The 12,038-nt window shown below is 39.2% G+C and overlaps 1 protein-coding gene across 1 annotated transcript in view; it reads left to right on the forward strand.

The window, feature by feature from the left end:
* Positions 1-6,501, forward strand: part of bsnb (bassoon (presynaptic cytomatrix protein) b) — a 71,328-nt gene extending 64,827 nt beyond the window's left edge. Inside the window, exon 12 of the mRNA XM_031568353.2 lies at positions 3,240-6,501. The gene's annotated coding sequence lies outside the window, so the exon portion shown is untranslated. The remainder of the gene's footprint in view (positions 1-3,239) is intronic.
* Positions 6,502-12,038: the final 5,537 nt, after the last annotated feature.

The raw sequence follows: 12,038 nt of genomic DNA on the forward strand, positions 1-12,038 counted from the left end.
CATACAAAACAATGCAGCTCAAAGTGCTTAACAGCCAAATGGGAGAATGCGTTGATCAGTGGTCTAAACCGAGTGAGTTCTATGCTGTAGAACTAAAATAAATATTAGTTTTCTGCCTTACTTTCAGTTGCGCATGAAGGCCGTGATGAATGATAGGCTACTGGATTATTTTATTCACCGTCTGTGTGCTGTTGAGCATAGTTGCATAGCCTACGTAGCCTTTTGGTAATATTTTGTTGAGTTAAATGATAGCGAGTGGTCAATGTAATGCTGTCATACTGTGAAGAGATTATGTTGGGTGTGTCGGCCAGATGCTGAAAACCAAGATGCAGGTTACATTTCAAAGAAGAAAGGGGCAAAATGCCTTCCTTAAAACAATTTCCATGCAACGCCTACCTTTCAGATCAGACACACCCAAATGAGCCTCTAAGATGCTTAAGTCTGTGTGCATGTTATGAAATTACCAAATGAATGTGCACTAGTAATCAAAATGAGTTATGACGAGTAGTAATCGACGTGATCTTTTCCATCTTTGTGGTGCGCATCTCTCACATTACGGCCCTCTGTCTGTGAATATACCACATGTATATATTAAGCAGTATACATTCATACCTATACAGTTTGGCTAAAGGTATTGATCACGGTGTTGTGTGTACTTTGACGGTGTGCATAGTTAACACCTGCTTATGCTAGGTGCCACAAAAAAGTAATTCGTAGATTGAGTCATTGTGTTTACCTGCGGCATGAGCCTTAATGCATCCTAATAGGCCTGTCAGTGAAATTATCATTGCTTGTATTCAGTTTTCACTTAAATGAAATCATTGGCGGAGGTGGTACAGTTGATCATTTTGTATTGGATCCTTTTAGCTTGTCATGTGGTAATTGATCAGTTTGAATTGACTCTGAGGCTCAGCTGTTACCAGCCAATTTTCTAAAAACTCGGTTCATCAAGAGGGCACTGTACAGTGTACCTGCTCCAGGGTTCCTGTTGAGACTGTGTGGGAGGTCAAAGGTCACCACTCAGATCACATGACCTCTTCTGGCTAGAGGGCTTTACCCTTTCACTCCAGTCGAGAAAGTGGGTTAGCCAAAGAAGTCTATAATTAGCAAGCAGATCAGTGTGCTAACTGAGGCATTACAATCCTGCCAAGGCTACACACACTTGGGTCTCAGAATGTGACGAGTCATTATAGAAAATGCCTTTAAAAAGGTACAGTCAATGAAGCCTAGACCACTAGGGGTTTGGGAGAATGGGGGAAAGGAAAAAAACACTGGACAAGATTACAGGATTAAACCAGAGGTAAATAAGAGAAGCCTTTGATGCACTGTGGTACAATCCGAACAGATTGAGCTGATGACTGAAGGGCCCAGCCCTGCTCCCGTGTACAGTCCTTCTGTCTGTGACGGGGTATGACATGATGACTGTGTCGGCGCCTCACGTCAGCGAGTGTGTGGAGGGATTCTCGGTGGGGATTGGGAGATAAAACAGGCTCAGGCCCTCTTAGGGCAGCAGGCAAGCCTACTCAGCCCGGCGGATTATGGCCAATCCCAGCACGACTCTGCTTGGGCTGGGCCAGTCTCATGAGGTCACTGAGAGGGGTGTGGCAATGGGGACAGCGTGCAGAGACAGGCAAAGAGAGAATGGTGCTGATTGCACTGGTGTCGGCATGACAACCCCATTCCAGAGTCTGGTAAAGATTCAAGATGGTAGCGTTTGACCTTGAGTGAAAATGGGTATTGCACTGACATTTAGTAGAGGACAGTTTCTGCTATGGAAAAGTTATATTTCAAAAGAAATGTATTACAAGTACTGTTTCTTGAAATTGTAGCATTTTCTTCAAAATCATATCCCCTGATATTGTCGTAATTTTTTTTAGCCTTGCCTTATTACTGAAAAGCAGTTAATATCACTGTTTGTAAATGCTGCTGGAGTGTGATTTTGTGAAAAACTCTATTTTGTGAAAAAACTATTCTGCCCTCTAGTGTCTGTGAAAGTAACACACCTTATGTTTATCAAGTCAACATGAATTAATGAGGCCATATCAATTGGCATTTAGGCTGAAAATGAAGGCTATCTGTAAGCATCTCTGTATGAGTTATGGCTTTCATCAAGTTGCAACTTGTCATTAGTTGATGTCCAGACAAAAATGTGCTTTATACTTGGCAGGTTAATGGCATAGATACCAAAAGCAATCTTACCTGGATATGTATATCTTGCCATAGCAATAACATGGAAAAACTGGCATTGTAGTTTGACCACAGATTTCATTCTAGTCATTTTCAAAGCTCAAAGTATTCTCCAAGATTTAGATTTGAGTATTTTCCTACATTTATTCATTTTAAAGTACCACATCCATAATATACAGAATGACATTTATACATACATGTATATTGATTAGGAGGCCCCAGGATATCTGGGAAGACAGAGAAAAATACAAAAGGTAAAAAGCCAGTGTTAAAACATCCTGAGTGCATGCAATTTCCCACCAAACCAAACCAACTCCAGTGAAGTCATTAGTGACTTAAAGAAGGTGTATGTGCTGTACAGGGCATTTCATTTAAGATTTTCAATTTAAGTTCCACCGTATGTTGTGTGTTGTAGCATAATTAATATAAATCAATACCCTATACAAAAACAAGTCACACAAATGTGCACACAAACAACTAAAGCAAATAAAAGGCCTATACCTTACAGGCTATATAGATATTCTATTCTTTATTCACTTGATATTGCAAATAAATATTTTTCTCCTCTGTAGATTATTTGCTTACTGTGTATCTATTTCAAAATTTTCAGTTAAAAAGAAACATTGCCAACATGATGCTGTTTGGTGATGTATTGATTAATGGAGTATTATCATTAAATTTGGTTTGGGCTATGTTCTAATATTTAGACGTTTTACCAAGATGATAAATGGGAGGACCGTTTTTGCTGGGTATGGCTGGGACATAGCGTTGAAGCGATGTGAACCTGAGTGTGAAGCGAACCTTGGACAGCGTTTCATGCCTGTAATGCTTGCATTGTGTAGGCTAATGTTCCAGTATTTTAAGAATGAACATGTTCAAACATAGGTTAGTCATCAGATGGTGCTATCAGCGCACGGCGGGATAGCGATTTTTACAAGCCCTACATTTAAATGAACCATTGTCATTTTATCTGACGCTCTCAGGTACTCATAGTCTGTGAATGATATTGGGCTGGGAGAGTCTGACCTTTTCTGCCTCTCTCTCTTTTACAGGTTTATGAGGTGGGATTGGTCTGCCTGTCTGGGAGAGATAGGATCTGAAATGAAAGGATGCTTGGCTGTGGTTCATTTGGGGAGACAGTTCCCAGTCTCCTTTCTTTTGTGTGATGCCAGTGCTGTAGAATTCTCACCATGCAAAACAGTCCTGTCAAGGGAACAGAAGACAGAATGGATGCATACACAGTGCCATCTATCCCGTATGTATGCGTGCATTCAGACGATCCAACTCACACATTGTGATCCAATGTGAAATGAGGTGCATGTACAGACATATTGGCATCCTGTTGAGCACAGGTATAACCCACACAGGTGAAGACAGGCTACTGGATGCATGTTGTAAATGTAAAGTTGTGGTTTTTGAGAATCCTTCATTACAGTTGCTCTGGTGTCCTGGTCCAAATGGCCAGAGACAGGAGAGCAGTTCATTCTTTTTTTTTCCAGTACTAAACATGGAACTTGTTCAACAATGAGAGAGCACTGTTGGAAGTGACCACGTTTCCTCTTGTAAAGGAATGGACAGACTACAGCTCTTGACTATTATAAATAAATGTAATGCTCGGTTTCTAAGATCTTGACATTCCACTATGGCGATGATTAGCCCTCTTTTTTGAATGTTTCTGTTTTACTTTTGATTTACTTCTGCTCTTGTTCGTTTATCCTTGACCTTGTCATGTGTTTATCGAATGCATTGTGTAAAATGTGGACATGGGAATGCACGCACAAATATGACTATAATGAAAATATATAAATCCATATGTATACCAACCCATACCCAGCATCTACTTCACAAGCTCCACGCAAGTCCCAGGGGCTAGACTGTGACACATGGGGTAGAGTGCAACTAAAGACTCCGATCAGACCAGGGAGGTGGTGTCAGAGTTTTGGCATGGCCACTTCTGCCCCTCAGCCATCACAAGATGGTCCTAGAGCACTGGACGCCTGGGATTGTTTTGTTTTTTTTGCTGTCCATCTGCTAGTTTCATATCATTTTGCCTATTTTTTTTCTTTGAAAATAAGAGCCTTATTTGTATTTGTGTTTTGTACTTGTATACCTCACTTTTTTTTAAAGAAGCAATTCATACCATCCTTACTCAATTTATTTTGCACAACTGTATACTACTGTAAATGTACATATCTAGAAAGAGCTGATATTGTAAAATATTAATTTGTGTATTTATGGATTTCTATTTCTCGGATTTTATGGTTTGTTTAATGTTTGGTAATATTATTTATATTTTCATGATTTAATTTCGTAATTCTTCTGCATTTTAATCTTTTCTTTTCTTGTTGATTTCTATAAGCAATAGCATGCAGAACCAGTATAGAGCACAATGAAGTTATTGTTGTTAAAATAAGTGGTTGGGAATCAGTGGTGTCTCTTGATCTTCATTCTAAGCATATTTGAGATTATTACACCCACACAAATACACACACACACTCTCTCTCTCTTTTAGGATTATGGATAAAGTTGCATGCACTCAAACATGCCCATATAAACATGACATATGAAAAGAAACACTACACTCAAGGACACTCACAATGATAAAATGAAGAGTGGAAATCAAGTTTCATTCCAGATGTTCTATGCAATGATTGAAGTATACCGTGACGCCACAATTACACACAACTGAAATCAATGACATTGTGTTTCTGCAGAGTCCAAAATGTGGATATGAACTGTGTGTTTAGCTATCCGTATGTATGGTGTATGACTTCCTGGAAAACAATTCTAGACTTGTTTTTATTTCAGTGGCATGTTTAATCCCTTCTCCGTTTTGCGGTGGGGAAACTCTGTTGCCAAAGGGTTATCTGTGTTGACTTGTCAATCAATGACGTCCATCATCCTGTCGCTTTAAGCATGGGTCCTGCTTGGCTACGCCTGGCTTGTTCTGCTTGTGCTCAGTCTGTCTGTCTATGGGCTGGCAAAGCCCTACTAAGGCCAAGCGCTGGCTCATGCACTGGTTATGCGTCTTTGCCAAGCTCTTCGTTACATTTCGTTGCATCAGAATATTTCACATGGAAACATATCATTTGTGGTCGACCATTACCCAAACCCAGCTATAAACAGAGACATACACACACAGACACCCCTCAAGGTGGACAATCTAACAAATACAGAAAGGCAAAGGAAAACGTCTCAAACACAGAGATCAGCTATCAAATGTACTGAATGTTTTAAACTCCCCACTACACCATCAGCATATCTGAGAACTTATCCAAAAAGTTCCATGTCTTATCATATCCCATGCATGTGACCATACATATCACAGGTTTGCTCGAATCCATGGCATCATAGATCTCACACCACTAGGCAGAGGATCAGAACACAAGGCTGACAGCAGTGCTATATGTCAGGCTGATCACCTGCTAGACAGTACACTAAGGAACAGGGATTTGTGGATCGATTTCATTTTTCTGTCATACCAGATTACACAAATGAACAAATAACAGGTCCCTGGAATTTACAAACTCTCCATAACCAGTGAATGAGCCAAGGCCTCCAGAGCAGTTGTCTGTCTCGGCAAACAGACAGACAGGTACAATCAGACATAACCACAGTGAGACAGACAGACAGACACACACACACACACACACACAGACATGCCCTCACTGTAAATACAGACCTTTTTTGTACAGTGTTCAATCTTCTGAGTAAAAATGCTGGCCGTCTTGTGCATCCCCAGGCTGGCTAAGCTGCCAACTTTTTTTGTGCTTTTGTGTATAAGAGATCAATCTAATGACAAAATTAAGCATAGTGTATGTGGCTGACTGTCAATGACTGTTTCCGACAGTGGATTAAAAAACAGAAACATATTAACATATCTGGTCTGTGTAGGATTTCTATAAATATTGTGTTTGTACAAAACAAAACAAAACAAAACAAAAAAAAACAAAACAAATGAAAACAAGAAACACTGAAGTGTCAAACATGATCCTGGCTTCCATCGTTCCTGTTACAACATTTTAGAGTGGATAGATGTTAATCTGTTGAAACAAAATTCTAAATTTGAAGAAAAAATCTGGGAAAATACAATCAAGGGAAAAAAAAAAAGAAAACTGCATTCACTGTTGTAAGTGCAATGGGCTATATGTCGGTCCAGTATCCATTGTGAAACCTTGTGTTCTTTTCAGTGTTTTCCTGTTAACAAGATAGAAAAAAAAATATTTTGGTGCATCATGTCATGTACTGTGATAATGAATAATGACCCTGCAATTTTGTTTCCAATCTGGAAAAGAATAAAGAGAAAAATGCAAACACCTGATGTCACTCCTGTCTTTAGATGTTTCATCTGCAGAATGTACTATTTTGAATGATTATAAATGATACCATTTACTTTGAGCAAACACTGTCACGATAACTCCTGACAAGCAATCTGTGTTGTCTAAAGGTCTTAAATGAATAGCCACAACGCCTACTCCTACTTGAATTAATTTACATGAACACACAACACCTTTTTTCCAGTAACCTTAGACCTCATATCGATTTTGAATGGATGGTGAAATAGGCCTACACAATCTGAATAATGATTCTACCATAAAATGATGCAATGTTTATTTGGATTAAATTAATTTAATTAATCAGTTAACCACGTATATGTGAAAGGGCTTTTTTCTGGAAAATGTTTCAAAGGATGTAATCCATCTTAATTATGGATGATAAACATTTGCTGTCCATAAACATCAATGCTAGTTAAGAAGTGTCAGCTCTACTTTATCACATTGTAATTTTTTAGGAAACAATCTGTTCAAAAAGAAGATTAACAGATAATGTTTTGAATGCCTACTTAAAGGTCCAGTCTCTTTGATACAAATACACAAAGCCTTGTTTTCTATTTTATTTAAGTCTGTAACAGACCCAAGGCATAAGTACAAATGCCATGCCAGACATAAATATCAGTTGCCATAGAAATCCAAAAATACCGTTGTCAAGACCCAGAAGGTTCATTCATTCATGGCACACAAGACAAATTAAGCCAGTGATGAGATGGATGACCATGGTAAGCCCAGTGGTAGGAAAGACAGGTCTGAAAGTAAGTGCTGGGGTAGCAATATTACTTACAGGACAAGAGCAAGCACTGAACTGCAGAAATACAAATAGAGTTATTGTTTCAATATCTTGCATTATTTGTTCATTCTCACAGTTTCTACAATTTGTGTCATTTGCAATGTTAGGGCACCACCTACTGGTCGTTGCCGATAGTTACCAAAGCACTGCGCAAACAGTTATTTCTCCTCTATCACATGTGAACAACTATCGGCGTGAATCACTGTATATTTCCGTGAAGTCTGTATTTGCTGTAAGAATTGACTAATTTGCTTCCCCAAGAGGGCAACGCCCTGGTATGGTGTATCATTTGCGTAGTTATAAAACACTGTAATGAGTTGCCTATTTTTTTTGCTAAGCTAGCTCCAACATTTTCTCTTTATGGCAGCTATTCATATTAATCAAGTGTGATGTTGATTATGTCTGTTCTGTAATCTTGAAATTAGGGCTGCAACTAACGATTATTTTGGTAATCGATTAATCTATCGACTATTTTTTCGATTAATCGACTAATCTAATGATTATTTCCCATAGCAAATTAAAATAACGACTCAAAATGTTGGAATTTGAATTTCAAATGTATTTGAGTAACAAATGTAATCATAATACATACATTAAATAGTAATACAAATTAAAGTGCAAATATGCTTTTAAAAGTAAAGAGAAAGTGCAAATAAAGTTTTAAAAGTAACTCAAATTAGCAATCAAGCCTCTGCAAGTGCAAAATAACGCAAGAATAACTGGGCTGCAAGTGACATTCAAATTCAACTTATGAAATATATATTTTTTCCACAATCTTTTGTTTGAAGAATGCTAAGTGGAGGAGGTTAACTATTCAGAACAAACGAAAATACAGGCTACTCTGATAATTCACTGATTTACTACATTGCACTTAACATTTATGAAATAGCGTTAGCAAGCATCCTCCATGAGACGTTCTGTTTTCCAACATGTAAGCTTAAACCTTACTATAAGTTATAGATATATCATATATGTCTATGATAATTGCTGCTAGACACTCACTGTTCTTGTGCTCCCACAGCTCATTCTCTTTGAAATACTGGAATAGTGCTTCTTTAACTACTAATAATTGACCATCATTGAGAAAAATTACAACTTTTCTGTTAGCCATATCTCATATGCAGCAGCTACTAAAGCTAGCTTTGTTTATTGTTTCCATGGTAACATGAGCCGTCTCAGATTAATTCGCTTTTCAGTCGGCCATTTCTGATATGCAGCACATGAAGGTACAAGAACGGAGGGCAAAGAAAACGGTGCATGATTTGTATGCTAGGCTATTTGCAGATTCTGTTCCCTTTTTCTCAATGATGGTCAATTATTATTAGTTAAAGATGCACTATTTCGCACTTCCTATAGTGCATTGCAATGCCGAATGAAAATTACCGGTAGCTCTGCTAGCGTCTGCCAAAAAAAATTTTTTTTTTTTTTAAAAATATATTTTATGACTCGTCGACAATAAAAATCATCGTCGACAATTTTTCATAATCGACGTCGTCGATTACGTCGACTAATCGTTGCAGCTCTACTTGAAATATACATATTGTCAGGGAACAGTTTCGTTGAGTCTAAAAAAAGATGTATTAAGTTATTTGTCCCGAAGGTTCAGCCCTTATGAAAAACCCCAAGAACCCGACACCATCCTCCCCCCGCATTGTGTTTTAGGGGCAGCACAGTTCGATATTGAGTCCATTATGACTGCAGCCCAGGTTAATGAAGCAGGGCCCAGTCAATGTCCTAATAACCGGCTTTATGTTCCTAGTGCTGTCCGTCCACAGGTTTTGCAGTGGGGCCATTCTACCCAGCTGTCCGGCCACCCGGGATCCAAGCCTTCATCAGCCAAAGGTTCTGGTGGCCTTCCATGAAAGAGGAGGTCCACAGGTTTGTCCAAATCTGCCCAGTCTGTGCCCGGAATAAGACTTCCACCTGACCACCCGAGTCCCGCAAGCTCACTCCCCGCTTCATCAGACCCTTCCCCATCACCAAAGTCATCAGCCCCACTGCAGTCCGTCTCAACCTCCCTGGTCCCCTGCGCCGTATCCACCCCACCTTCCATGTTTCCAAGATCAAACCGTTCATCTGCAGCCCGTTGCATCCTGTTCCCTGTCTGATCGTCACCGTGACAGGCAAGATCTACCTATTGAGGCGTTGAGAGAAAAACACTGTCCAGACTGTACTTACAACTTCAAACACTTTGGTCCAGCTTTCAAATTGATGTGACCAAGAACACACTAAATTACTTAATTTCAGTGCAACATAAAAAGAAAATTATTTGTTAACCGCACACAATATGACCAAGAAAAAACACATTTGCAATGAGCAGGCTGGATGAACTACCAATATTAACTGTTGTATTTATCAACTGAAGTAACAACACAACATTGACAAAATTCCTCAGTCAGTGCAGTTCAGCTCTGTGTCCCATCACAATGCTATCAGAAGTCATGTGACTCAAGTCAGTGTGATGGCTGTGTGTGGTGGCACAACATACACACACACTTGTCTTTTACCAATGTAAAAATAAATTGGTAGGTTGGTAGGTTTTCGCCTTCTTTCGTGGAGCCTTCGCCATGCTCGCTGACTGCCAACAACGCCAGGATATCACCATGGTGACGACATTTGCGAACGTCAATCAGGCACAATGGACCTCATTCAAGTTTCAAGTATTTATTTGTCAGATGCACAGAAAAACAGAGTCAGACTGGGCACTGAAATTCTTAGGACAAGACACCGTACAACAAACTACCATAGCATAACATAAATAACATAACATAACATATAAGGTACTCTGAACATAGATTACACATATAATAAACATATAATAAATCTACAAAACAAATATACAATACAATCTACTAAACATATAATACACATATAGTAACCTATACTAACCTAAAGACAAATCAAATGTGCCTGGTTTCTGGTAGTGCAAACAGTACAAAACTGTAACATGTAAAGTGTAAAGTGGCGAGACTGTACCACTGTCCACAGCCTGATGGCCCTTGGAAAGAAACTGCTCTCCAATCTACGGGTGCGAGATCGAATACTTCGGTAACGCCTACCAGAAGGCAAAGGGGAAAAAAGTCTAAAGGATGGATGGTAGCAGTCTTTAAGGATCCTGCCAGCTTTTCTGATAAAAATAGATAATTATTATAATAATCATTCTCGAACGCAGTTAAGCAGAAGTTAGGAAGACATTTCTTCTGAACTCCACTTACGCGGTTTTCGGGACAAATTTGGCATTCATGAAAGTTTTCTCATCTGGGATTCGTTCTGAACTTAGACCAGAATTTCAGAACGCTAAATAGCAGTTTTAAAATCGGCCAGAGTTTTCTTACATGCAATTCCTCAAAAAAAACACTAGATGGTGTAGGTAAGGGATCCATATTCCCGCTGGAATCGGTATTAAAACCGTGTAATTAAAAGTGTGGAGAGTGTGCTGCTAGCTAATACAGGAGGTAGCTACGTGTTAACTTAATTCAGTTTAATGTATGCATTTGTAATTTGCTGCGGTATGTGGTGTACTGAATAGCACTGATAAGAAGACTTTAGAATTATTTACATGTGTAAAAATTAATTTGATAGTCTGCATCTTGTTTTCTACATTGTGTACACACCCGTTGCTTCTGAAATATGTAAGGTTGATTAATTAAACACTATTTGTTTGATAACAAACATCTTTGTTTAGCGTTTTTTTCCCCCCGCGGGTGCGGAAGTAGGGAACGCTACGATAGTAACTAGCGTTCACTAGGGGGGCCCCTTCACGATCGACGGGTTGGCGACCACTGCACTAAACCATCTTGTCTACAATAAACACCACTGCAAGTGTGGAAATTGAACATGAGTTCATTAAAACAAATGTATTACCTTGAGTGACCACTAGAGGGAGCTACCTGTGTGGAGAGTGTGCTGCTAGCTAATACAGGAGGTAGCTACGTGTTAACTTAATTCAGTTTAATGTATGCATTTGTAATTTGCTGCGGTATGTGGTGTACTGAATAGCACTGATAAGAAGACTTTATAATTATTTACATGTGTAAAAATGAATTTGATAGTCTGCATCTTGTTTTTGCACTCAGAGCACATCACCGATAAACTCTAGGTCTAGCTAGCTTGTTAGCTATCCAGTTGCTCGCCAACTGACTAGTTCGTTACTTGCTGTTACCACAGGCTTTTCTTCTAGAATCAAATGTGCTGACATTCGCATATTTTACACAATGGGTGTGATCACTTCGGAATTACATACTCACTTCTGGTTTTAATACCGATCCCAGCGGAAATACAGATCCCTTACCTACGGATGCCCCACGGGGCCGCTCCGTGTTAGAAGGGGCATTTAGTGGGAAGAGCTAAGGTTGTGAGAAATCGTTGGTGATTACGTTCACATCAACTCTACAGACATCTTCGGATTTAAATAATTATAATAATAATAAATACTTGTATCATTAACAATTACGTTTCACATTTATAGTCATGATTCTACGAGGCATCGTGATATCATAAAATAAACGAAAGCACTACACGAACACTGCAAATGTGAGTGAATGAATAAATAAGCACTAAACTCAATCGCATGGATATAGCCACAGTGGAATAGAATGGACACATCTACATTCTGCTACAGTATCTGCACCGGTGAAGTTAGGTCTCAGTTTACTCGACCGGTGATCGCTTTCCGCTTTGACATGATAAGTCTGAAGTTGCTTTCGCGTTGCCTGTGGAGTCTGTCG

The sequence above is a fragment of the Clupea harengus genome, chromosome 5 (genome assembly GCF_900700415.2).
Source record: "Clupea harengus chromosome 5, Ch_v2.0.2, whole genome shotgun sequence".
Classification (NCBI taxonomy): domain Eukaryota; kingdom Metazoa; phylum Chordata; class Actinopteri; order Clupeiformes; family Clupeidae; genus Clupea; species Clupea harengus.